Source organism: Benincasa hispida, chromosome 6 (genome assembly GCF_027475165.1).
Source record: "Benincasa hispida cultivar pf3 chromosome 6, pf3_genome.v1.1, whole genome shotgun sequence".
Taxonomy (NCBI): Eukaryota; Viridiplantae; Streptophyta; class Magnoliopsida; order Cucurbitales; family Cucurbitaceae; genus Benincasa; species Benincasa hispida.
In genome coordinates this window covers 58,942,491-58,949,084 of record NC_143483.1, presented here as the reverse complement: position 1 = coordinate 58,949,084, position 6,594 = coordinate 58,942,491, and positions in this window count along the sequence as shown.

The following is a 6,594-nucleotide window of genomic DNA, read 5'->3' as shown; positions in this document are numbered from 1 at the left end:
TCTCTAGCTATATTAGGCATTCTACTTAATGCTGCTTAGCTATTCTTTCGAACAACTAAGTAAAAAAGCTTTCACCAAGTTGTCAAGTTGGTTTAGGTGTTGGATCAGAATTATGCATGAAGTACTAATGCTTTCAATATAAACAGAAGATAAACAATAGCAAAAGTGATGATCAAATATATGAATTTTATAAAAGATCAATGAGTCTTTACAAAGAACTATATTCAATGAAAATGATATTAAGAGAGAGACTGAGTCAAGCCAAAAAATACAATCTCTTGTAGTTCTTTGGCTTAATCTTGTTGTGTACAATTACTTTAAAGAGCCGAGGACAGAGTATCTTTCTCAAGAATAACTTTCTCCACTCCCTAGCCGGCGATAGTGGTGGTTCTCAGCTCCTTCGATCGTCTTACACCTCGACACAGCTTGTACAAACTAAAACTAAGTCTACAAATTTACAAAGAGTATGAAGCTTCTAATTGTCTGAACTCTTAATTGTGGAGGGTCTTAAAGTATTTATAGGCATTGGTCTCGTCCACTTGGAGGATGGGCTGCATTTAAGTCCATGACCTAGTTAGCATTAAACTCCATGTCCTGGTTGGTCGCCTGACCTTTAGAAGCTTTTCAGACACCACCTGTTACAGGTGCCCATGCTTGCAAGTGGTGATGTGACATAATCAGCCCAGAGCAACGAATCTTCTATGCGTTGAATTTCCTCCGACGCATGGCTCATGCGTTAGCGTGTTTCCTGCGGCATTTGTCTAATGCGTTATTGTCAGTTCTTGTGTTGAAATCCTGCAAAGTAGTGCGTTAGCGCCGCGATTTTTAGTGATAAACTTCTTTTATATGAAATTTCTATTGTTTAAGTAAATCCATGTGTTTCTATTAAAAATGAGGAGAGTTTATCATTAAAAACCCTAATTGTTCTTTTATCATTAAAAACCCTAATTGTTCTAACTTAAAAGCAAAGATAACTTGTATTTTTATAAGTTATCAACCACCCCTAAATTTGAACAATGCTTGTCCTCAAGCATTCTAAAATAATTCTTTGCTATCTCCTCTGCCTTAGAGGTGCAAATTTCACCTCTCATCATATTAGTCTCAAAGCTGAAATAAGAGTTGGGAAAATATAACTTAGATTGACGCTTTTCTTAAAAGGACTAATATTTAGTTTCCGATGCGTCAGGCTTCTCATCGCAACTCCTTTCATTTCTCAAAACATTTCAATCTTTTCTAAACCAACAATGCATTAGATGCTATTTCTTTTGAAAAACAAATGCTGGATAAAAAGAAAACAATTGTGTACTTGTTTACCCATGCGTTGCTCCAGGTATCCCACTTTCGTTTTGGCTTGCCCCTACGGGTGTCATGCGAGCATCCAACTACGGGTGAGAACCCTTTACAACTAAACTCATATCTAATATTCATTCCTTTTTCAAAGTATAGTTTTTTTCTTCAGACTAGATAGAGGAGTTTTATGGGACGCGTTGGTCTAGGTTACTTAACTTCGTTTTGGCTTACCCCCATGGGTGTCATGCGGGCATCCCACTTTGGCTAAGTGCCTATTACAATTAAACTCATGTCATTTGAAATTTCTTTCTTTTAAAGTAATGATGGAGGAGCTGCGTTCAAAATTCTTCTTATTTTGTTTCCCTTTTTCTTTATGATGTATACATTGACGTGTCTACGCTCGGATTTCCTTCATCCCCAAATTTGGAGATGACCTATATCCTCATTGCTAAAAGAGAAACAAAGTTTTAAAAGGCTTTGAGAAATTGAAAGGAGTTTAAGACTTCAAGCTTGCATGCGTTAGAAAGTAAACTTAATCTTTTTAAGAAAAGTTCAAGCCTTGTCTATTTTTCTAACGCCTATCTTATGCTTATGAGTTCATATAGTTGATATCATTGAGGTTAAGTTAAGCACGAGACTAAAAAAATAATCAAAGAACAAAAATAAAGTATGCTAAGGACAAACACAAGGATCAAAGTGATAATAACTTCTCATTCATTTTTCATATTTTAACATAGATTGCATAAACACAGCAAAAAGATGCAAAAGGATAATTAAACCAAAATTACAAAATAATTTTAACCCAACACCCCAAGGTTCTACTGTGCTGACGCATCATCTCTGCGTTATTCTTCGGGGTTCACGTCCATGAAGCGCAAGGGATTTCTGAGATGGGCTGGTAATGGAGGCAAGGCAAACATACCTACCGAGACCTGATTGATATACTGCGTTGTGTAGACAAATTGGTCTTGCATGCGTCTTGTCTGTTGCCTCAAGTAATCCCTTAATACCCGGCTTTGTTGTTGAAGATCTTCAATTGATGCGGCCAACGGTCAGAGTTGATCACTGATGAATGTTTTCAACTCCTCCAAGTCTATGCTGCGTTGGGGTACTGGTTCTTCTCGTCCAACTGGGTCTTCAAATGCTACTGTGTTACTGAACCCTAACCCAGTTGGCTCAAAGATCACTGAAGGTGGCACAAAATTTTGGATTGGACTTTGTTGGGGCGAAGGAATGGAATGAGGGAGGTCCTGATATATGAATATGGGTTCTTGATGCATCTGCTCAGGACTCCCTCTTGGCTGAGCTATTGGTGAGTCATGGAAAAATTCAAGTGCAGGCTGCGCTTCTTCAGCCAAAGCTTCTGGCTCAGCTTCACATTCTTCATTCTCTGAAGCTTCATCGTTGTGTTTAACTACCATGACACGTCTTTTCTTGGGGGTGTGTTTTGTTGGTCGAGGTCTATGTGCCACTTCTTTGGCAGGTAAGGCTGGTTGATGTTGTGATCCTCAAAGGAGACGCCTTACTGCCTTTATGTCTATCAGACCATCGACTTCTTCATATTCATCCCCCAGAGGGATGCCCCCGCATTCGCATAACGTGCAGATTAGCCATGGAAAATATAGTTGCCCTCAAAGTTTATTCTTGATGGCCTTGATCTGGTCCCGTATAATCCTCCCAATATCCAACTGGATGCATTTATTATGCAGTAAGTGGCCAGGACGCGTTCTCTGGATAACGTTTCATCATGCGTTGTAGGCATGATGCTGCATTTGATTAAATAATACCACATGTTAGCGTCTGGGTTCAGATTCCTGGAAGCAAGCATCTTTGATCCATTTCTTGATGTCTGCCACTTACTTTCAAGTTTGGCCACTGTCTTCAACGCATCTTCCAATTGACCAGGCGTTGGTTGCTCTAAGATGCGGTTTCCTTCTGCGTCAGGATTACTATTCAAGTTGAACACTTCATTTATCTTGTTTGCCGAGAAGCGCACTAATACCCTTCCATGAAGGCGGTGTTCTTTTCCATGTCGAATTCGCTGTTGTAGAACGCGCAGACAAGGTTCGGCCAGATGCGATCGTGCCCAATGCAAAATTGATTCCACCCTAGTGCGTTGATGGTTTCCGTGATATAGACTGGCAATGGGTGGTGTTCAGGAAAGAAACCTTTCTCTACTAATATGTCACTAAATTGACGCTTCTTTCCCGTGGTTCTCTTAGGTAATGCCTCCGTTACCTCGCAGTTCCCTGCCGTGTGTTCTCTTGCCTCTTTAGCCAACTCTCTTAACTCATTCTCAAACTCCTTTTGGAGATTGGTTTTCCTTCGCCCTTGTCTCGCGGGTGCATATTCTTCCAATTCATTTTCCAATGCGTTGTGCCTTTTTTTTATGCGTTGCACCCTTAGGTCTAGGTGAAACTTCTTCTTCTTCTTCTTCTTCTTCTTCTTCTTCTTCCTCCAGTATCAACCTTCTCTTCCTTGATACTCTCTTTGATTTTATAGGTCCTTCATCCGCGTCAGATGGGCGTGGCTACGACGCGTCGGGGCCAACTCTCCTTTCTCTACTTTCTTCTTCTCTTCCTTCATTCTCTTCCCTTTCTTCATTTTTCATCTCTTCTTCTAGCATTACTGCATATCTTTCTGTTTCATCCAACTCGAGTGATGCGTTTGGTGGATCTGAACACATCACTTGAGTTGCTTCTTGCTCTTGGTTGAGCGATACTAGAATAGCTCCAAATACTTCCTCTTCATCACGTCTTACTAACTCTGCCAAGTCTTTAAGGTTATGCTCTGACGTAGGACTGTCAGAGGCTAGGATAGGTGGAGTGAATGGCGGGGTTCCCACAGAGGTGTAAGGCATCCCCAGAGAGGATATTAGGATGGGTGAAGATGATGGTTGGTTAGACGTGTCTGATTCCACCGGGTAAATTGTGGCTAAGGTTCAATGGATAAAGGGGAAGGTGGACGCACCGTTGGAGATGGTGCGGTATGGGCATAGGAACGGGTTCATGCGTTGCACCCACCAAGGTTATGTTTAGGATAAATGGTGGGGCAGGCTTGGTATAAGGTTTGGATGCGGCCATAGATGACGGACGCGTCCTAGTCTTGGCTAGTGTCTTTACCCTTGGTTTATGGGCAGACTTGGGTTTTTGTGGGGTTTTAGCCCTAGGCAGAAAAGTTTTGGCCGGAGGGTTTACAGGTTTCTTGGAGCTCTTGACCAAAGCTTTCATGGAGGTGGAAGGAGGTGTAGGGGCAGCCAGATGCTGAGCAGAGGTAGCGCCGCCGTAAGAGGCTTTCAATTAGGTAGGGACGGAGGTTGATTTCCTAGGGCTAGGTGGTGGTGAACTCGAAAATGAAGATGAAGAGAAGGAACTTACCGGCGAATCGTTGCCTAGGCTATAGCTTTGGTTCTGACAATCTGAGCCGGACAACATTGTTCACCGGAGATGCTAAGCGAAAGAGGAAAATGGAGGTTTGGTGGATTTGAGGTTCTAGGGTTTCTGAAGAAATGGAGGTTCGTAGGCGCAGTGAAGGAGAAGAAGAAACTGTTTGGTTCAAGTGAGGTTTTTGTAGAGGGAGAGGATGATCGTGGCTGACGTTAGGCGGCGCCTGGCATTTGCAATTAATGCAAAGTGGAAGGGTTGCCTCGTTTAGCCAAAACACTCGAGTGTTTTGTGTTTTCGAGACGCGTCCCTTCAACTGCCCCCTGCGTTAGACTTGTGTCTAACGCGTCCAATGTTTCAGTTTTAATTATACACAACTTTTCTAAAAGAAAAACAATCAAATTTCCAAATTTTGTAAAGGCAAAACAATCAACTTAAAACCTTCAAATAACTAAACTAAATTCAAACATAACTTAAAATACAGAATGCAAAAGAGTAAGGTTGAGAGAGGCGTCCCTGGAAGATGTGGCATTACAACCGCAAAGATGCCTTGATGCGACCTTCAACTTGTTTCGCGTAGCGCAAGAGATGACTTTTGGCGTTCCACTTCGTCTTCACAGTACGGCTTAACCCTTTGGCCGTTTACTTTGAACGCATCAGTGCCATCTTCTCGCATTAATTCTATAGTACCGTAGGGAAAGATCGTTTTAATTATGAAGGGCCCGAACCATCTAGATTTCAATTTCCCTGGAAACAGACGCAAGCGTGAGTTGAACAATAAAACTTTCTGACCAACAACAAGTACCTTCTTGCTGATGCGTTGGTCGTGCCAGCACTTTGTCTTTTCCTTGTAGATCTTGTTGTTTTCATATGCGTTCATTCGCCATTCTTCGAGCTCGTTGAGCTGAAGCTTGCGTTGAACGCCCCCCGCATCCGAATTCATGTTCAACTTCTTTATGCCCAAAATACCTTATGCTCCAACTCTACAGGAAGATGACATGCTTTACCAAATACAAGTGAGTAAGAAGATATACCTATAGGCGTTTTGTACGTAGTCTTGTAGGCCTAGAGTGCTTCATCTAGCCTTTACGCCCAATCTTTCCGCGTTGTGCTGACGACTTTTTTCCGAATTGATTTGATTTCTCGATTTGAAATTTCTGCCTGATCGTTTGTCTGAGGGTGGTAGGCGGTAGCAATCTTGTGCCTGACATTATATTTTGCAAGTAATTTTGAAACGATACGATTGATAAAATACGTACCTTCATCGCTTATTAGAGCTCTTGGTGTTCCATTGCGTGTGAAAATATTCCTGATAAGAAATTTAGATACAGTAGATGCGTCGTTTCTGGCACAAGTTGCCTCTACCCACTTAGATACATAGTCTACAGCCAACAGGATATATTGCTGACCATAAGACAGAGGGAATGGGCCCATAAAATCTATGCCCCAGACATCAACAACTCCATTTCAAGAATATTATTCAAGAGCATTACGTCCCTTGAAGAAATATTCCCTGTGCATTGGCAGGGGTCATAATTTTGAACAAACTCTCATGCGTCCTTAAAAAAGGTGGGCCAAAAGTAACCGCATTGAAGGACTTTCGTCGTGGTCCTTTGCCCACCAAAATGCCCAAGAATTATGACACTCGGCCAGGATGCGTTGTGTCTCCTCCTCTGGGACACATCGACGCAGTATAGAGTCTAAGCCTTGTTTGTATAGAAATGGTTCGTCCCAGAAATAAAACTTACTGTCATGGACTAGCCGTTTCTTCTGCTGGGAATTGAAGTTTTCAGGAAACTTCTTGGTGGTCAAGTAATTAACTATATCAGCATACCAAGATTCCCTGCCTTCAATTCTAAACAGGCTCTCATCAGGGAATGCGTCCTTGATGTTGTTTTCCTGGACTTGCATTTCTTGATTT